Below are 22,213 nucleotides of genomic sequence, written 5' to 3'. Positions count from 1 at the left end.
ACTTGGCCTCTCTGTATGTAGAAAGATATTTTTAAACACTGACTGCTAAAGTGATGGCAGAATTATTGAATAATGACGTACAAATTGTCGTTTTTATTAGCGGTGGCCTTTCAGTTTCATACTTTCCGCATTGTTTTTGTTTGGCAATAAAGAGAATCCTGACACTGATAAGTCTGAAAACGTTTAGAACTTGAATTGCATTATCTCTGGAATGGAATGTCACCTCCTGAGGGCATTTCTTTGCCAGGTGAGCAGACAGCCTCTGGGTGTGATCGGCTAAGTGTGTCAGTCACGTGCTGGGCCCCGGGCCGTGTGCCGGTCACTGCACCTCCCCAGCCCCGCAGCCGCAGCCGAGGAAGCTTCCGCCACGGCCCCGCCTTCCCGAGACAGCAGATCCATCACAGCCCCAGCGTCTCTGCAGAGGAGTGGGCCGAACACAGACAGCGGGAACCGCTGGCCGCGCGGAGCCTCGCGCACTGGGTGGACGAGGCCGAGGCCGAGGCCGGAACCCAGTCTGAGGGGCAGTCTGAAGTCCAGACTACTCTCTGGGTCAATGTAGGCCTTTTCAATACACGCCCCAAGGGTAGAACTGACGACTATTAGAACAAAATCAGGGAGTCAGTATTCTACACAGCGGGTAGCGACCTGAGAGAGTCAGGATCGGGCAGGTCAGGTGCGCACAGTCCAGAAGGCCGCCCCGCAGGCTACACCATAGCACGCGGCTATGGATACACTGCCATTTTCCAGAGTTATTAACAATTATTTTTAAATCTTAAAAAAATCCATATGTCTTTGAAAACATATATACATATTTTTCTATCCTTTGTGTAGAAACGTTTGTGTAAAATTCGTTTTAGGCCTTGATTCTGACGTGCTTATTTCTTTCCTTGGTTTGCCTCAAGAATTACCCCCTGACAAGTCCCTTTCTGATAACACTGCTGGTTTTCATCTAAATAACTAATTTAAATAAAAATAGTGATAAATAACTGGTTCTCATTTAAATAACTAGAAAGTGACCAAGCCAAAGGCCAGCACACATGATGGAGAGAGACGAGGGACTCCTCCATCACAGTGCCTGACCTGTGGCTTAAAAATGAGAAACAAGTTTTGAAGTAAGAATCTTCCCAGAAGGGTGCAAATACTATTCAACGCCCATCAACAACCTACACACTTCACAGAATCCCCCATTTATTGAGAACTTTCTCCCACCCTGAACTAAACCTCAGAGAAACACACTGGGCCTTCTTAGGAATAAGCCCAAAGCCTGAGGTCCCAGGAGCTATGAAATTAAAAGCAAATAAATAAAATTGAATAAATACATAATATGTTGAGCAACCTGGCTGAGCCTTAAACAACTTTTCCTTGTATGAAAACTTTCAGAAAGAAACTGCTCTGAAGTCGATGTGAGTGTATGCCCTATGGGTTGTGCTGTGATATTTTAACCAAGATACAGGGAATGGTGACTGCAGCCACTGACAAGGTCTCTGGGCTGTCCCTTCTACTCGGGCACGCACACACACACACACACACACACACACACACACACATGAACGCATGCTCATGCATACACCCACACATAAATGCATGCGGCATAATGCAGGCACGCACATGCACGCACACACACGTACACTCATTATATCTATTTTTTTTTAATGTATGTAGACATTGATGAGAAATTAGAAGCATCTCTCCTGCTCCTCTTGTTTTTGAGACTCTGATGCATGTTTTAAATCTACAATGGGCACTATTTAGTCTCAGCAGGCAGAGACCCACAGGGACTGGGGGCCCTCCCTGCAGACCTAAGACAGGGAAGAATGACAGATAAAATACAACTTCATCCAAACCCTTCCCCAGAACAGATGCTGAAAGCCAAACCAGAACTGCTTTGAAGAGCATAAGAAGAGAAAACTGGGTTAACTCTGGGTTTTGCTGCTTTTAAATGAGGGTTAGTCTGCAGAGTCTGCACTTCTGAGCCCCTATAATAACTAGATGCTACAAGAGAAATGCCAGGCCCACCCCAAAGCACACATTAATTGAGTGCCTACTGCATACCAGGGACAAGTCAACCAACCAGCACTTCCTCGGGGATCACTAAGATGGGCAACGCTCAGAATACAGGTGGGATAAAGTGCAGTATTCTGCCTAGAATGCAGAGTCAGGAAATAGTCTTCTCCACGTTTCCCACGCTTTCTAGTTTTCTCTCTGCCAGAAAGGCATCCTACAGCTTGGCATTCTTCTTGGAGAAATCTGTGACCACATTTATAAACAAGTAGCTATTTGTCATGAAGGAGCTTCTGTGTGGGGATCCATGGACAGTCAGTGCGCCGTCCACAAACCTCGAAGACCATGAGGGAAACAGAGATCCTGCAGGGTTGGGAGACCCAGCCAGGTCCTACACCCATGCCCATGCTGCCTGGCTACTAGCGGGCCAGAGGACAAGCCTATGTTTGGAACAGCTGAGTGTCCCAGGACCTGGCCAGGCATCTGAAGGCCATTCCAATATAGGGAGCAAGTTGTCCCACTGGCCGAAAGCCATCCCTTCTGTCAAATGATAATTAAGCAACAAATTAAATAATGTAACAAAAAAAACCTACCTGGACAGCGCAGATCCACAAAATAACCCCTGTCTAGAGTGGGGCTTCTGAAAGTGAAGTCATTTCTGTTTTTAAATGCTCTTCAGACCCCAGGCCTGCACTCATTGGCCCCATGAGGCTGTTAATTAACAACTGTGACACTCACTCTCTTGCCTAAACTGAGCTGTCAACCTGCTCACCCAAGAAGCTGCTACAGGACCAAACATAAGGCATGACCTCGACTGAGAACAGTCCTTTTGACATCAAGCCCCTCCTGGTCCTCCTCGTCTCAGGTGACATTTCAGGCTCCACCGTCCTTCACATGGCCACCACTTAACCAGAAACAGCTCAGCACCCACACTGGCCATTGAGTGCAGATCAGGGTAGCTCCTAGAAACAGAAATTTGTCTCCTAAGAGAAAGACACATCACCCCTCAACTCCCTCTGGACCTGCCAACTCAGCATGAATGTTGTCACATGGATGCTGAGAAAGATCAGAGAGAAGGAGGCAGCCTGATGCTGATACACCTGCAGTATCGGAGGAACTGACCTCTGAAATTCTCACTGTATGATGGTCGAATCAAGGGTTTGCTTGCAGGTGAGAGCTCCCTGGTGACTCAGAAAACATAGTGTTCCTTCTGCCATGGTCCCTACAGATGAGTCTGAGAGTCCTCCAAAAAGCAGGAATTGAAAGACTGGCAACAGTCAGAGTACCATATTTTAGCTACATGCAAATATTTGTTTTGAAATAAGTGTCAATTCACATGGCTCAGAAAGTAAAGAATCTGCCTGAAATGCAGGAGGCCTGGGTTCAATCCCTGGGTCAGGAAGATCCCCTGGAGAAGGAAATGGCAACTCATTCCAGTATTCTTGCCTGGGAAACCCCATGGACAGAGGAGCCAGGTGGGATGACAAAAAGCTGAACATGACTGAGTGACTAACACTTTCACTTTTTCATAGGTCCTTTAAACTTGATTTTAGAATTCCAGTGGAAATATACTCCTTGGTATACCCCTCCAGGGGTGGGTGCATAGAGATCCCTGCCATCACCAGGACTGATGTCATGTGTAGAAAACCTACATCACTTTATACCCCCTTTTCTTCCATCACCCCAAAAAATTATTGGCTTAAATATTTCTTCTCACATATAACGCTGTATCCAGAAGCTTCATAAGTTTTGCTTAGACTGTCAGACACCATTTGGAGAACTCAACAAGAGAAGGAAAACACACTGCATTCTCACATTTTCTCTCTTTCCGCTCATCCTGCCTGCTCCCCAGTCTCCTGGGACTCGGATGACTCAGCATTGGCCCCTCCAGCTGGGCTCCCTCTGGGCCATTTGCTGGTGTGGGTGGGTTTGGGCAGGATCAGATTATCGTCTAAAAGCTCTCTGTCCTTCGAGGCTCCCTTCCCTGGTCCTCAACCACGTTTTAGCTTCTGGATTATTCCGGCCCAGGTCTGGGGCACGAGGCAGAGAGAAACCAGGGACCCCTGCCCTGCTCTATGTTGTTCTCAGGGGCCTCTCGGTTCCTGTCCACCTGCCTGCCTCCACTGTCAGATTCTCACTTCATGTATTAGACTTTTGACGCCCACTGATTTCAGTTGTGCTTCGTGGAGGAACAGGAAAAGTGCATCTAATTCATCCTCCTGAAAGAGGAAACGCCTCCGTCTCTGTCCGGTCACTGCGGAGGGGAAGGGGGGTTGCTTTTGCTTTTTGATTGTTTGGTTTAGTTGTTTTGCAAACAAGAATCATGGCATTTTTGAGACATAAAGACAATATTTTCTCCATTTCAGAATGCATTCACAGTTTTCTGAATGAAGCAGAGAGGCATCATGATAACAAGCTATCAGAATTCAACCCAATGATCGGAACCAGGCCAAGGTCCCGGGAGCCCTGTGCAGACGCCGGGTGAACCAGGACACACAGGCCTCCAGGCACCCTGGGGAGGAAGAAGAGTGTGGACAGTCCTCCCACCCACCGCCCTCGCTTTGGGTTCCGCTTCCACAGCCCTCTGGTTCAGGAGAACGGCCAGCAGCCAGGCCAGCTGCTCTGCGCCCGCTGCCCAGAGAGCCATCAGGGACGCACAGGTCCAGAGGCCAGGCCGTGAGTCCACTCAGGGAAGAGCGACAGAGCCTGTCTTCCCTGCTCTGGGCTCGTCCCGCTCCAGGCTCCCAAGCCTGCAGCTCAGCTCCCAGCCAAGCAGGAGGGGCCTGGCAGCAGGCCGTGGCAGCAGGAACTCCCCTTGCAGACAGCCAGTCTGCGGCCAGTGGCCCACAGAAGGCCACTCTGTTCCCGGCCACCGGCAGCATCCCCACTGCACAGGCCGCGAAGGGGGAGGCTCTGAAAGGAGTGTTTTTTTTCCCTAGAATACACAGCACTCTTATTTCCTTGGGGGTGCAGCAAAAAAACGGGCCAGGACCAGATCGGCAAATGCTGGGGAGTCGGCAAGGACATTTATCTCCAGCACTGGGGCGCGGGACGGGTCGCTGGGAGGCACTTGGAATGCTTCAGTAAATCATCGTGAAACATGAAAATAAGAAAGCATTTGCTAAACGTGTCTGGGAGGAGGCTTTCATGCCTCTGCTTTTTCCTACCAACTGCTGCTCCTGGGAGAGTCGACGGGGCTGCTGGAATCCAACAGAAATTGGGTATTTGTTTGAGGTGGGAGGGGAAGAAAGCAGTCTATGCCTAGAGTCTTGATTTACACAGGTTTCTGAGGTCACAGAAAATTCAGCTGGTAAATCCATGTGTGTATGTTATAGGAAGTGTAAAAAAAAAACAACAATAAAAAAACCAAGCAGGAATATATCTCCTGGATGTGGATGTGTGCATTCTTACCAAAAGGTCTATTGAAAGGTACCATATCATTTGCTTTCCCTTTCATTAAAATATAAGAATTGGCTTCCTTAAAAATCTGTGAAAAGAAGCCACATTCTTTTATGAAGCAGGCTCATGAGCAATGTTGCACCAGCGTGGACACTGGAAGCCCAAGGCCTTCAGGAGACACACACTGGGGCTCAGCTCCCTTCTTGGCAGGCAAAGCATCCTGGTTTGTTCTGAGCAGGAGGTGGAACCACATGAAAGCAGGAACCCCTTCCAGCCTAGAAGCCATCCCTTCGTGATGCTGGACCATCTTTCCTCAAGCCCCTGACCCAGCCTGACAGCCACTTTCTCCAGGAGCCTGTCTGCAGCCCAGGCTATGGGCTTCCCCGTGCTGTCTGTGCCCCCAGTTTCCATCAGGGGCTGAATCGAGTCCCCTGCACACTTGGAAGTCCTGACCCCAGGACCTCAGTGAGAGATACACTTGGTGAGAGGCCTTTAAAGAGGTGGTTGAGGTACAAGAAGGTCCCGTATGAATGGTGTCTTCATAAGAAGAAGAGATTCAGACCCAGACACATAGAGGGAGACGGTGTGACAACAAAGGAGATGGTCACAGGAGAAATCTGCCCTCCAACCCTTTATCTCCAACTCCCAACTCCAGGACCATGAGAAGATGCACGTCTGTGACACTTGTTACAGTCATCCTGGCAAAGAAACAGCCTCTCACACTCCGTGACATACAGCTCCCAGCCTCGGGCAAAGGAAGACGCAAAGCTGGCTTGTTGGTGACCCAGTTTGCTGTTATATAATACATAATAACGTAAATCTTCACGACCCAGATAATCACGATGGTGTGATCACTCACCTAGAGCCAGACATCCTGGAATGTGAAGTCAAGTGGGCCTTAGGAAGCATCACTACGAACAAAGCTAGTGGAGGTGATGGAATTCCAGCTGAGCTATTTCAAATCCTGAAAGATGATGCTGTCAAAGTGCTGCACTCAATATGCCAGCAAATTTGGAAAACTCAGCAGTGGCCACAGGACTGGAAAAGGTCAGTTTTCATTTCAATCCCAAAGAAAGGCAATGCAAAAGAATGCTCAAACTACCCCACAATTGCACTCATCTCACATGCTAGTAAAGTAATGCTCAAAATTCTCCAAGCCAGGCTTCAGCAGTACATGAACCGTGAACTCCCTGATGTTCAAGCTGGTTTTAGAAAAGGCAGAGGAACCAGAGATCAAATTGCCAACATCTGCTGGATCATTGAACAAGCAAGACAGTTCCAGAAAAACATGTATTTCTGCTTTATTGACTATGCCAAAGTCTTTGACTGTGTGGATCACAATAAACTGTGGAAAATTCTGAGAGAGATGGAAATACCAGACCACCTGACCTGCCTCTTGAGAAACCTATATGCAGGTCAGGAAGCAACACTTAGAACTGGACATGGAACAACAGGCTGGTTCCAAATAGGAAAAGGAGTATGTCAAGGCTGTATATTGTCACCCTGCTTATTTAACTTCTATGCAGAGTACATCATGAGAAACGCTGGGCTGGAAGAAGCACAAGCTGGAATCAAAATTGCCGGGAGAAGTATCAATAACCTCAAATATGCAGATGACACCACTCTTATGGCAAAAAGTGAAGAACTAAAAAGCCTCTTGATGAAAGTGAAAGTGGAGAGTGAAAAAGTTGGCTTAAAGCTCAACATTCAGAAAACGAAGATCATGGCACCTGGTCCCATCACTTCATGGGAAATAGATGGGGAAACAGTGGAAAAGTGTCAGACTTTATTTTGGGGGGCTCCAAAATCACTGCAGATGGTGACTGCAGCCATGAAATTAAAAAAAGCTTACTCCTTGGAAGAAAAGTTATGAACAACCTAGATAGCATATTCAAAAGCAGAGACATTACTTTGCCAACAAAGGTCCATCTAGTCAAGGCTATGGTTTTTCCTGTGGTCATGAATGGATGTGAGAGTTGGACTGTGAAGAAAGCTGAGCACCGAAGAATTGAATCTTTTGAACTGTGGTGTTGGAGAAGACTCTTGAGAGTCCCTTGGACTGCAAGGAGATCCAACCAGTCCATTCTGAAGGAGATCAGCCCTGGGATTTCTTTGGAAGGAATGATGCTGAAGCTGAAACTCCAGTACTTTGGCCACCTCATGCGAAGAGCTGACTCATTGGAAAAGACTCTGATGCTGGGAGGGATTGGGGGCAGGAGGAGAAGGGGACGACAGAGGATGAGATAGCTGGATGGCATCACCGACTCGATGGATGTGAGTCTGAGTGAACTCCGGGAGTTGGTGATGGACAGGGAGGCCTGGCGTGCTGTGATTCATGGGGTCGCAAAGAGTAGGACACGACTGAGCGACTGAACTGAACTGAACTGAATAACGTAAATATATGTAATGACATATGTAGTATATACAATACATATAGATTAGATAAATTAATACAGTGATGTCTCATGTAACATAATTGATGTATAATTTTATGTAATGTATATAATGTTATATTTATGTAATACATTACAATACATTATGTAATATAACACTATGCATCATATAGCATGATATACACAGAAGAAATATAAGGGTGAAAAAGAGAGTTGCAATTTTATGAAAACTAAAAAAATGTACTGAGTTCTAAAAACATCCTGTAAGTAAGATGCTTATAAAATATTTAAAATAAAAACTAAAAATCTAGCAGCCTTCCATTGGACTTTTGCTCCCAGGAAGATGTCATAGACAAGTTTTTCCCTTTCTTCCTGTTAGCACAAATAAAAGCAATAAACAGTATGTCTAACACAAGCACAGAGGCAGGAAGGAGAAGGCAGGTAGCTAGAGAACAAAGTCACAGGGCCTGTAGGTGGATTTAAAAAAGAAAAGTCCCTGAAAGAAAGGAGGAAGAAAGTGTATGGAAAACTATTCAATGAAATAATGACTCAAAAATCCTCAAATTTGGCAAAGGACATAATCCTACAGATTCAAGAAGCTGAGAAAATCCCAAACAGGATAAACCCTAAAACATCCTTTCCAAGAAACATCCTAGTCACATTACTAACATGTGAGGGCAAAGAAAAAATCCGGAAAATAGGAGGAGAAAAGAACATTCTTTCTCTAGGGGAAAAACAACTTGAATGAGAGTGAAGTTCTCTCCAGAAATTAGAGTCCACAATGTTTTTTAAGATGTAATAGAAAAGAACTATCAATCCAGAATCCTATGCTGATAAAACACCCTTCAAGAATGAAGGGAATTCAAGACTTTCTCAGATAAAGAAAATAGCGCTGCTTGCAGAACTGACCCAACAGAGGGCTAAGTGAAGTTCTCTAGACAGAAAGGCATGTCTGACAGGAGACTCGGAGCAGCAGGAAATGAGAACAATGGAAAGAGTAAAAATATGTATCTGGACAATGCATGTCCTTCTCCTACGGAGTTTTCCAAGTTACTCTTGATGATTAGAACAAGAATTATAACACTTTCTGGCATGACTCTAAAAATACATAAAGAAAATACATAAGACAATTGTATTTTAAACAAGGTTATAAACGGGATGTAAAACAAGGTAGTCTCCAAACTTTATTCAAACTGGAAAATACTGACATTAGTAGTCTGTGACTAAAACAACAGTAGTAACAACTAGAAAGAGAGAAAGCATTACATTTAAAGACACTAAGATAAATCTAAATGAAACTCAAAAGATGTGTTCAACTAACCCAGAGAAAGCCAGGAAGAAAAGACACAAAGAAAAGAAAACAATAAATAAATAGATAGAATAAATAAATAGATAGAAAAGAAAATAGAAAGGGTAGGTTTAAGCCATGGCAATTAATAATTGTATTAAGTGAAAAGTCATCACTTGAAAGACAACAGTTGGCCCAGGGGATTGAAAATTATGACACAATTATAAATTATGACAAGCTATATAGTAAAGATGCATCCTGCAAACATTAATCCAAGGAGAGGAGCTATCAACATCCATATTCATATCAGCTAATGGAGACTTCAGAGCAAAGAGAAGCACAGCGGCAGAGAGGAACAGTGCATTATGGTGAAAGGTCAGGCCACCAAGAAGAACCGTCATGAATGTGTATGTGCCCAGCCACAGGGTTGCATAAGTTATAAAACAAACCATGATAGAGCCAAGAGGGGAGACGGCAAGCCCACAACTCTATGCAGAGATGCCATGACCCCTCTCTCTGCACTTGATGGACAGTTACTCAGAAAACCACCAACCATGTGGAAGGACTCAGTGGCACCATCAGCCAACAGGATCTAGTCAACACATCAGGAGACACCATACCCTGGTCAGAAAACAAAACCAACAAGTTTAACAGGATTAAAATCAGAATGCTTCCTGCTCATAACGGAATCCAAATAGAAACCAAAAATGGGAAGATACTTCTTTGAAACTAATGGGTGTCCTTTTAAATAGTCCATGGGTCAAAGAGGAATTCTTGGGAGAAAGAAAGTGTCCATTGAACTGAATGAAAATGAAAATGGTCCATATTAAAATGTGTGGTATGTGGCTAAAGCAGTGCCAGGAGGGCCATTCATAGCACTAGATGTTTATATCAGAAAAGAGGGAAATCCCCACATCAGGGATCTAGGCTTCCCACTCAAGCACCTAGAAAAGTAAACACGAAACAAACAGAAGGAGGGAAAAGCCCAGAAACCATTGAAATTAGAAGCATAAGAACAGTAAAGAAAATCCATGAAACAAGAAGCTTTTTCTTTGAAAAGATCAACAACACTGACCAACCTCTAAAAAGACTTACAGGAAAAAAAAGAGAGAAGGCATGGGTTTCCACTATCAGGCATGCAGTGGGGATGTTACTACAGAACCTGCAGTCATCAAAATGGTAACAAGAAAGTGACATGGGCAAGTCTACACACGAGAAAGTGACAGCTTAGATGAGTGGACCAATTCCTTGGAAAGCACAGACTACCACAACTTACCCATTATGACACATGGAATTTGAATAGCCTTTTAACTATTTGGGAAATCCAATTTGTTACTAAAAACATCCCCCAAAGGTAATCTCTAGGCACAGAGCATTTCCCTGAAGAATGCTACCAAACCTTGTAGAAAAATTAACATTAACTGTTTAAACTCTATTCTGGAAAATAAAAGAACCAAGTTACACCCCAGGCAGAATGAACAGCCGTGTCTGAGCTCCTGCCAGGGACCAAGAAGACACAGGCTTTCTGAGCCACAGCTTCAGGCAGGGCTATGCTAGGCCTTTCAAGTAGCTGACAGAATCACAGGGTTTATGAGAAAGCAGATGCAGGAGAAAATAGTTAATATAAAATCTGCAAAGCATTCCAAAGTGAGTATATAAAGGATGCCATGGGAACAGGGGCGGGGGTAAGATGTAAAATAGAAACATTTTGTATTATAATAAACTTTAAAGTGCTTTGTTGTCAGATGTTTTGAGGAATTGCACATGTATTTAATAATAATCTGACCATTAGAAGGTTGGAGGATATTAATGAAAGACCAAGTCTGTGTTGTAATTAGCACACTGATTTGCATGTAAAGCATAGCTGAGCACAGAAACGTGTCTGTGTAGCCACAAGCCCTGGGTGTGTTATCAATTTATCAATTTTAAGCAAATAATTCGCCATGTGTTTAGAAATTTAAATTGTAGCTTCATAGGATGTATGACATGGGACAGCCTGAGTGCATGAGGTTCTGCTATAAACACTAGTGAATTTTTGATCTGTTTGAAAAAAGAAGACTCCTTCCAACGAAGTGAGGTCAAGTATAAAACATCAGATACAATGTGATAAAGAGCACAAAGTAATCAAATTGCTCATGTACCCTCACAAATAGATGTTTACTTTTCAGATTCTGGTCTTCGCCTTAAACTTCTCTGGCAGGAAGAAGTCTGCTTGACAAGGCATAATAACATAAACTGAATCTGCACTCAGCTGAGACGTCGAGGCCTATGCAGAGCAGCCTCGTCGTTCCTGGACTCCCCTCGCAGCATCCATGTCTGCTGGGAACTCTCGGCCGAGGGGCCTGCGGGGGCCGCGTTCTCCACCCAGAGAGCACTGTCCACATCCATCTTCCAGGGGAAATAGCTGTCCAGGGGCCGCAAGCCGATAAGAAGTGGCAAGTGACAGATGAGGCACCAGCACCGGCAGACAAATGGCCCCTGGGGACAGGAGAGCCTACGAAACGGCAACTGCAGTTTAGCCAGCCATTGCAGGCCCGCCAGAAACATCACACGAGTGTGCACTGCACTCACACACAAGCACAGACACAGAAACAGCCGCCAGGGCGCTAGGAAAGCACACTGAAGTGGCGCTCACCCTTCGCTCCAGCATGAAAATGGCAACTGACCCTCGAGTCCCTCCAGCACAGCTCTGAGAGGACAGGACCTGCCTCCCTGGGCCCACCTGGGCTCAGACGCTCCAGGACAGGCAGGATGCAGAGTGGTGTCCGGCACACGGTCAGTCCTCAGTGACTGCAGCTGATCCTCAAAAGCAAGATGAGATGCCCCGTTGCCACCTCTCGGGTGCCTACCCTCCACCTCCAGCTTTCTACCTGTCACAACACGCTTCCCTCATTATAAATGCTGCCAAACTCCAATGCTGTCAAGCTCACAATCTTTATCCTTAACTGGCTTGTTGGGCCCTCGGCTGTGTTTCCAGATGCTCGACACCCTGGATTCCACCCCTGGGAGAAGAAGGGGTGGAATGGGAAGGGGTGGAACTCCCGTCCCGCTGGTCTCTGTCCCGGCCCTGGGCACCCACATCTGGGCCACATAGGGCAGGATCCAGCAGCTGGCCCAGGAGCAAGGCTCACAGGCAGCAGGGCCCGCTCACCACCTCGGCGCCTCCTGGAAAAGCACCAGCTATTTTTGAAACAAAGTACTTCCTTGAGCCTGAGAAAGTCCATATTAGTAAAAGCACGGGGACTGCCTCCCGGCCCTTCCTCTGGCTCTCTCTCCCGGTTATTTTTAGCAGTTCCTTTCTCCACACCAGCCATGGAGAGAGAGGAAGCAAGCATGTCCCTAGGGCGACGCTATGACCTCATGGCTCCCCGGCCACGGGGTCCCCTCGAGGCTCAGGCTCCAAGCCGTGTGTGCCACCCTGGGAGTCACTGGACGGCTCAGGCCTCAGTCCTCTCCCCACAGAGCGGTTCTGCATCACGGCCACAGAGAAGGGACCTCTGCCCAGTGCCTGGGAATTCTGGACACAGCCCTGGAGTGAGAGGCAGCCTTAGCTCGGCTTGCCCCGTTACATAAAAGTCTCCCAGAGATCCATCTCCAACCATCAGGTTTCCTGATACTCTTGGCCGAGACCCCCGGAAGTGCATCCCACAGAACCGCTGGAGGCCACAGGCTGCCTCCTGCCTCCCGCTGTCCCACAGAGCCACGTCCCCCAGAAAGAGATGCCACTTCTCTTTCCCTGAGTCACGCTGCAGCGGACCTGCTGTGACAGGGGATTGGGGCTGGAGGAGGAGCAGCCTCGAAGCAGTGTCCACCCCAGCTCTTCCCACAGGACGAGGCTGAGCCTCCTTCCTGGAGGAGAAGAAGTCACCTCCCCTGGAGGCAGCGCCGGCCAAGAGCAAGGCCACCTCGCACCCTCAGGGCCACCATCGTCACTTCCCAAGAGACCCACAGAGGATACTGAGCCAAGCTGAGCCCAGATCACCAAGCACAGACCTGGGAACAGACAGCTGGCCATGGTTCTCAGCCACAGAGACTGGTCTAGGTGTCCATGGACACAGCTGATTCAGCCTGGCGGCAGCCCAGGCCTCCAAACAGCTTCCCCCAGGTACTCGGGCCTCAGGTGTCTGCTCCCCTCCCTGCGGTGCCCGCACATGCCTTCACCTGGTCCTGGGAGGCCTTTCCCCTGACCCTGGCCCTGTGATGCCCTTCAGGCTCTACATGTGGCCCTCTGACTCATGGCTGGTGTCCAGCAGGTCCTAGAATACCACCCGCCCACTACATGGGCAGAGACCAGTAACACCTGCCAGGTTCAGACTGACATGGTTGCTTCCCTCGGAGCCGGGATGGGCTCCCAGCCATGCGTGGCTCCGCTCCATGGGACCCCTCAGACCTGAGCCCCCATCATGTGAATTTCCCTCCACCCACAGAACTGGGTCCAGGGCAGGAAGCCTGTCCACCCCAGCTCCTGGAAAAGGACATGTGACTCCCAGGATATCTTATGTCGCAGGTCCTGAGGTGGCACAAACCCACCCACAGGGGAGACCAAGGCCAAAGTCTGGCAAAAGCAGCCCCGTGCCTGGCTGCAAGCCTGTCGCCATGGGGAGGTGGCGAAAAGAACTGGCCCCAGGAGGGAGCCCCTTAAGAGATGGGCAGATTTCCCAGGAACAGTTATTGAGGAACTTGAATCAAAAAAAAAGGAAACTGATGTCGTAGAGAACAGACTTAGGGACACAGGTTGGGGGAGAGGAAGGAGAGAGCGAGATGACTGGAGGGAGAAGCATGGAAGCAAATGCACCACCGTATGTAAAACAGATAAACAATGGAAATTTGCCGCACGACCCAGGGAATACAAGCTGAGGCTCTGTAACCACCTAGAGGGGTGGGAAAGGGTAGGAGGTGGATCAACAGGGAGGGGAAATATGTACACCTATGGTTAATTCATGTTGATGTATGACAGAAATGAAAACAACACCGTAAAGCAATTATCCTTCAATTAGAAATAAATTTATTTTTTTAAAAAAACAAACTGATGTCCAAACTAACAGTACAAAGGAGAGAAGAGTGTGTGCACGCAGAGCTTTATGGGATGTCCCCTGGGCTCAGCTGAGCCATGAAGGAGTCAGTCCACACCACACGGGGCCAGCAGAGGGGTCTAAGCCTCCGATCTTGAGTCCAGCAGGAGAGAGCCGGGGAGAATGTAATGGATGCGGGCAGTCCTGGTTCAGGTCCAGCCTGGCCTCTGATTGGCTGGTTGGTTCATCCTCCTGGTCATGGGCTTCTTCCCTGAGAAGATCAGGAAATGCCCTGAGGCCACTGCCGAGGATGAAATGCAATAATGACTGAGAGGTCAAGTGAGCCCAGCTCAGGCACTCAGGAACCTGTGCTTCTGAGCCAAGGAGAAAACTACATGTAGGCATTTTGTGACCATCGTAGAGACAACATTTGGACTGTTTCACAGCTCCCTTCTTTCCAGCGCTGCTGCAAATGTAAACACTTCTATCTGACACCCTCACACAGATCAGCAAGCTCTGAAGGCTGTGGCCTCGGGGAGAAAGGATCAGGGCCCCATCCAAGCAGCTCACTGGGTCCCAAAGGTGGCCCAGCAATCAGAGCGGCAGGAGTGGGGGACCAGCCAGGCTCAGCACACCGTCCACATGGGAGGGAAGCCAGGTCCCCCATAAGAGTAAGACAGTGGGGGAGCCACAGCTGGCAGAGAGGATGCCCCTTCATGAGATGCCCCCTGATATCCTCATCAAAGAGGATCTTTTCAGCAAGCGTTGAATACTTAAAAATGCTTCAGAGTATATCTGTCTATATGGAACTCACAGTCCTCCTCCTAGAGCAGGACTCAGCTCACACCAGACCTTCTGCAGAGTCGGGCCCTGGACCACACTCCGGGCGTCACCAAGGGCATCTCCATGTCCCCTTCCGGCATGGCATTTCTCCACCTCCCAGAGCTTTGCTCACGATCCAGAATCAGGGAAATGAACCATTTTAAAATATAAATAAGGACTGACTTATTTATATTTCCCATCAATTAATTACATCAATTCCCAGGTTATGTGGACACACACACACAATGAGAAACATCCATGGTTCAAACAAGACTTTGAAGCAGAGACATTTAAGAACTTGGTTTCCAGAATAAGAAACACTTCGGAACCGAATCAAAGCTCTGCAACTGGGCTCGATTTTTGTATAAATGCAAGGTTCGCAGAGCACTGAGGAGAGGCCATACCTAAGTTCTCAGACTTAATGAGAAATGGCAGGATCCCCAGTGAATGCAGGGGTTCTTAGCCAAACCCTGAGAACCCCATACCAACCATCCTTCCATCAGCCCCAAGGAGACTTAACCTGGCTCCCTCTCTTTTGACTGAGATTTCTGTCTCCTCTCGTCTCCCAAGTTCCTGCTGGTCCCACCCCATCCCTAACCCAGAAGAAGCTACACTCCCAGCCACAAAGCCAGCTTCTCAAATGAGGCATTGCCTTCTACAGAAAACCAACCCATCAGCCCACGGAGATTATAAAACAAGGCTGCTTAGCCGATGAGCTGCTTAGCCGATGATCTAGGCTGTTTCTCCCAAGTCATCAAGAGCGGTCGTCCCGTTAACCGCATCCTCTAAGATCAGGGTTAGTCACACTTTGCTTCATAGGTTCCCAGGTCTGAACTGAATGGACGTGCTTCAGGGGACTCCAAAGAAGCACTAGAGTCGTGAAGTTTCATTGACAGGAATTCTCCTGGTTGGAGACTCCGGGGGAAAATAAGTAGAAGCAACAGCGGGCTGGGTCCCTGAACCCCTTGCATACAATGAGTCCTGAACAATCACTTGAGCTTCAGTAAGAGATGCTTAGATCGTCCAGGTTTAGAACCTGACCTTGGAATCAGGAAATGATTTCACCAGGGATGAACCAAAAAGAAGGAGGTATCTGATTCTTTCTAAGCTCTCCCTGAAGGAAGTACATTCGAATGTGTAAAATCAATATCTTATTAAAGGCAAGAATCCACTGACTCTGACCTTCCACATGTAAGCAATCTGTGCTCTTTCTACTCAGTATAAAACTCAGGGTGGGATGTAAAAGAGAAAGTAAAGGTTCTGCTGATCTTGAGGCTGAAACCCACCGAGTCCTGAAACTTGATGATGAACAGCAGGAAAATTTTAGGAAGCTAATTATCTACAAACTCGAACCCGACACTGACGTGTCGAATGATGTCATCATAACTGAAGCGTTGGCGGGACTCTTCATTGTTTAACTGGGTCTCTCCTCAGCACAGGACATGACATCACCTCATGGAACACAATATGGTTCAAGGCAGGCAGATGCTCAGAAACAATAGGCGAGGAAAAAATACAGAAAGCCTGCTTTCAAAGCTCCAAGGATGTCACTGCAAGGGACACGTGGATTTAAGCGGAAAAAAAAAAAAAGTGAAGGGAATGTGATGTGCTTTTCGGAAACGTTATGAAGAGTATCCTTCTTGCCCGGGGAGAAAACACTTCCTCCGGCTAACACAGGAAGGAAGCGTAGGCGGACGCCCTGGCAGCCACAGGGAAGAGGTGACAATTCAGAAGGTTCCCTCAGGAACAGTTCTGTTTTCTGTTTGAAGGCGATGATGAGGCTGCATGCTCAGGTGTGACACCCGCAGAGTGCCCAGAGGAACAAAGGTAAATAGCGATGGCTCTCCCGCATCACCCAGAAGATCAACTTCCCCACCCCGAGTTGTTATATTAGAATGAGCTTTTGTTGTTGTTTAGGTGATGACATGTGTTCCAAGGCAGGCTCTTAAAACCATGTGTTCTCCTTTTTGTAGAACAGTCACATGTGTGTCCCAAGACCAGTGTTCAGAGAAGCAGGGGAAAACACAGGACCCCTTCATTCATCTGCTGTATGCGTTTATCTGCTTTCAGAACATCACGGGCATTGCCCTTAACATGGATTAAATTATCTGGTTTCGACTGAACTAACTGTGAAAAAAAGGACAAGTAGGTTAAAGTCATTTCTTCACAGAAACACTGATTTGAGGGTAATGGTAACAGGAAAGGCATAAGCCCATGAGAAGAGCACAGCGCCGCTTCAGCCCCTGCCCACGGGGCTCTGCCATCGAGAGAAGGACGGCAGGATGATCTCGTCAGATCTGCAGAAAGATGGCCACAAACGAATGTATTCTTTGATCTATGAGATTACAAATGAATCGCTGGAGAGGAAGCTGCAACTAAGAGTGCACTGTGGTTGAAAATACGAACTAATGACAGCACAAACCGTAAGACAATTAAAAATAAGCAGGTAGAACAGGGAGAGTAAATTGCAAAAATCTTTACAATTTTTAAGGTATTTAAGGTTGGGTATACTCAACGTAGTACTTTACAAACTTTTTTTTAACTTGAGAAATATTTGTAAATCTCTCTTGGGCTCTCTCACTTCATAGGAAGAGGGAAAAAAAAAAAACCAGCCAAACAGTTGGGGAAACTCTTGCTCTTCCTGGAGACAACATGTCGAGATTATAAACCATTCATTCTTCAGCATGCACAACTGGACAGTGCACATGAACAACTATGTATGTTCCCTTAAACAGTGGAGCATATCCCCTTCCTATCAGGGATTGGCTGCACTATTTTGCTGGACGGTATGTATTGTTCAGGGTAGGTGATCTGCAACACAAGACCCCAAGTTTCAGGGTGGAAGAGCATTGAAGACCTTCTTACTCAATGTCCACAGAAGGCGTGTCTGTCCTCCAAAGATCAACCTCGGACCCCCAGGCTCCCGACACATGTTCCGCCCCACCCACCCGGTGCAGCACACATCCTCTGCCTCCAGAGTCAGGAGGGATATGCTGTGGCCAGGCTGGTCAGCCCCTCCCACTTCTGCCCACGTCCCTCTAACCAAGGCCTGGCGATGTGGTCCCATCTTGATGCAAAGCACTGAGAAGGGTGGTCCCCCCACAGAAGCAGGAGGGCCACTAAAGATGCTTTGAACCATCACAATGCATCTCAACACGTCTAAGCTTATACTGTTTGATCAACTGTATTTCAAGAACAAAATGCTGTGAGTCTCTCAGTAACAAAAATGCCAGAGAAGTATGTTCTCACATAAAAGGAAGTAGTAATTTAAAAAAAATTACATTGAAGATAAAATGTGAAGCTGTGAAACTTCGACCACAGTGAAAAAACAAAACAAATCCCCCTGAGTAATGCTCTAGAGACAACAGCAGGCCATTAAGTGGGTCATTTGTGTGCAAAGTACTTTAGTGATGAAGTTAATTCAAGGAGAACAAAGTCTGTAATGTAGGTAATTTTATAAAGCAGTGACTTACAATGCTACTTGACAATAATTCACAAGAAGGAGGGCAGGGGATAAAGGTGGACCTTCTGTGCATCAGTGATGCTCACTGTTCAGAGCACTTTGGAGCAAACAAACGCTGTGAGCGTCCAGGATGAGCAAGATCACTTACTTTCCTCAAAGACAGGCATTCTGGATTTGCCGGCATTTTCTGTCATGTGCGGCTCACCCAACACGTGCTTTTGACCCTGCCGTCGAGGGACAGGTAGATGAGCAGTACAAGCTCAGCAACACACAGATGACGAACACGCTCAGGAAATTTGGAATAGATAACTTCCTACTCTGACATAGGCCATCTGTGAGAAACCTACAGCAAAGAGCACGTGTGATGTGAGACAATGGCACCTTTCCTCCGACATGGGAGGCAGAGCAAGGGTCACTCTCACCACTCCTCTTCACAGCACATTGGAAGGGCGAAAGCAGGCATGCCTGCTGCCCCCTGTGCTGGAGGGATATGCCCAGTGTTGATTTTAAAAGGCATACAGACTGGAAAACAAGATGTAAAAATGCCCCTATTTGTAGAGAGCATGATCATCAATGCAGAAAAACTTAAATAATCTACAAAAAATTCTAGTAGAAGAATATATGAGTCTAGCATGGTTACAGCATACAAGGTCAGTATACAATTATCAGGTATATTTTATGTACTATCAAAGAACAACTGCAATATTAAACATTGCCTTTATATTAGCATCAAAAATACTTACGAATACATGTAACAATAGGTGCTCGGATGTGTACACATAACACCTCAGACCAATGCTGAGAGAAACTAATGAAGACCTAAATAGAAAGACCTACCATGTCCGTGAGGGATTGGGGGCAAGAGAAGAAGGGGACGACAGAGGATGAGATGGCTGGATGGTATCATCGACTCAATGGATATGAGTTTGAGTAAGCCCCGGGAGTTGGTGATGAACAGGGAGCCCTGGCATGCTGTGATTCATGGGGTCGCAAAGAGTCAGACAAGACTGACTGACTGAACTGAACTAAACTGAACTGAACTGAACCATGTCCATGGATCAGGAAAACTGACACCGTTAAGACATCAGTTCAGTTCAGTTCAATCACTCAGTCGTGTCCAACTCTTTGCCACCCCATGAACTGCAGCACACCAAGCCTCTCTGTCCATCACCAACTCCCGGAGTTTACCCAAACTCATGTCCATCGAGTCAGTGATGCCATCCAGCCATCTCATCCTCTGTCGGCCACTTCTCCTCCTGCTCCCAATCCCTCCCAGCATCAGGGTCTTTTCCAGTGAGTCAACTCTTCACATGAGGTGGCCAAAGTACTGGAGTTTCAGCCTCAGCATCAGTCCTTCCAATGAACAACCAGGACTGGTCTCCTTTAGGATGGACTGGTTGGATCTCCTTGCAGTCCAAGGGACTCTCAAGAGTCTTCTCCAACACTACAGTTCGAAAGCATCAATTCTTTGGCACTCAGATTTCTTCACAGTCCAACTCTCACATGCATACATGACTACCGGAAAAACCATAGCCTTGACTAGATGGACCTTTGTTGGCAAAGTAATGTCTCTGCTTTTGAATATGCTGTCCAGGTTGGTCATAACTTTCCTTCCAAGGAGTAAGCGTCTTTTAATTTCATGGCTGCAGTCACCATCTGCAGTGATTTTGGAGCCCAAAAAATAAAGTCTGACACTATTTCCACTGTTTCCCCATCTATTTGCCTTGAAGTGATGGGACCAGATGCCATGATCTTTGTTTTCTGAATGTTGAGCTTTAAGCCAACTTTTTCACTCTCCTCTTTCATTTTCATCAAGAGGCTTTTTAGTTCCTCTTCACTTTCTGCCATAAGCGTGGTGTGATCTGCATATCTGAGGTTATTGATATTTCTCCTGGCAATCTTGATTCCAGCTTGTGCTTTTTCAGCCCAGAGTTTCTCATGATGTACTCTGCATAATTTCTATATAGATGTGATGCAATCCCAATCACAATCTTAGCAGGATTTGGTGGGGGGGATCTAACAAGCTGATTTTAAAGCATGTCACCCTCATGGCACAAGGTGGATGTGTATGGCACAATTTTAAGGCACAAGTGTGGATGTGAGAGTTGGACTATAAAGAAAGCTGAGTGCTGAAGAATTGATGCTTTTGAACTGTGGTGTTGAAGAAGACTCTTAAGAGTCCCTTGGACTGCAAGGAGCTCAAACTAGTCAATCCCTAAAGGAAATAAGTCCTGAATTTTATCCAAAATCACTGCAGATGGTGATTGCAGCCATGAAATTAAAAAAAACTTACTCCTTGTAAGAAAAGTTATGAACAACCTAGATAGCATATTAAAAAGCAGAGACATTACTTTGCCAACAAAGGTCCATCTAGTCAAGGCTATGGTTTTTCCAGTAGTCATGTATGCATGTGAGAGTTGGACTGTGAAGAAAGCTGAATGCCAAAGAATTGAGGCTTTTGAACTGTGGTGTTGGAGAAGACTCTTAAGAGTCCCTTGGACTGCAAGGAGATCCAACCAGTCCATCCTAAAGGAGACCAGTCCTGGTTGTTCATTGGAAGGACTGATGCTGAGGCTGAAACTCCAGTACTTTGGCCACCTCATGTGAAGAGTTGACTCATTGGAAAAGACCCTGATGCTGGGAGGGATTGGGAGCAGGAGGAGAAGTGGCCGACAGAGGATGAGATGGCTGGATGGCATCACTGACTCGATGGACATGAGTTTGGGTAAACTCCGGGAGTTGGTGATGGACAGGGAGGCCTGGTATGCTGTGATTCATGGGGTCGCAAAGAGTCGGACATGACTGAGCAACTGAGCTGAACTGAACTGAACTGGTTTATTGGAAGGACTGATGCTGAAGCTGAAACTCCAATACTTTGGTCACCTGATGCGAAGAACTGACTCATTGGAAAAGGCCCTGATGCTAGGAAAGATTGAAAGCAGGAGAGGGGGATGACAGAGGATGAGATGGTTGGATGCTATTACCAACTCGATGGACATGAGTTTGAGCAAGCTCCGGGAGTTGATGATGGACAGAGAGGCCTGGAGTGCTCCAGTCCATGGGGTCATAAAGAGTCAGATACGACTGAGTGACTGAACTGAATTGATGCCACCCTCAGTAAACCTCAGACATTTGGCTTCCCCACCACTCACTTGCTTAAGATTCCAAAAAGTTACCAGAAATGTGTTAATAGCAGTGAGTGCTGAGTATGTATTTCAGGAAAACGTCTTCCTCACTCCCCAGCCCTTTAATGTCCCTTCTTTGCATTCTCCAGGATAGGCGCTGCCGAGGAAGGGCTCCAGGCTCCACCTGCTCAGGAACTCCCAGTTCCCTCTCCCTAAGTGTGGACCACGGAACATGGGCTGTGCTACGAACTGCAGAAGGGTGACAGCGGACAGACACAGGGATTCAGAGATAAAACAGACACAAATATGGGGGGAAAGCAGGATCATGTGATTCACATTCCAGTGGGTAGACATATCAGAGAGCCATCACTCACTGTGGGAAGTGCTGGAACAGAATGGTCTCCAGGCAGATAACGATTTACTCACCTCTCTGAAGAGCTGTCCTAGGGGACAAGGGGAAGGACAGGTGGGAGTCCTGGAATGGGGAGACAGCTCCATGCTGTCAGAGGGCTGTGGGGAGCAGAAGGGGGGAGAGAAAGTGGTTAGAGATGGTCACCTGTCTAAAAGGTTGGCTACAGTCCCCCCAGAACTTCTCAGCACTCTCCCTACAACCTAAAACTGGTACAACTGGATATAAATTATGTAGATAAGTAACCTCTATATTTTCCTTTCATTAAAGTAATTTCATAGTAGATTTGTAATATACTTGG

This window comes from Budorcas taxicolor, chromosome 14, assembly GCF_023091745.1.
Source record: "Budorcas taxicolor isolate Tak-1 chromosome 14, Takin1.1, whole genome shotgun sequence".
NCBI lineage: Eukaryota > Metazoa > Chordata > Mammalia > Artiodactyla > Bovidae > Budorcas > Budorcas taxicolor.
Note: the sequence above shows the minus strand (reverse complement) of the source record.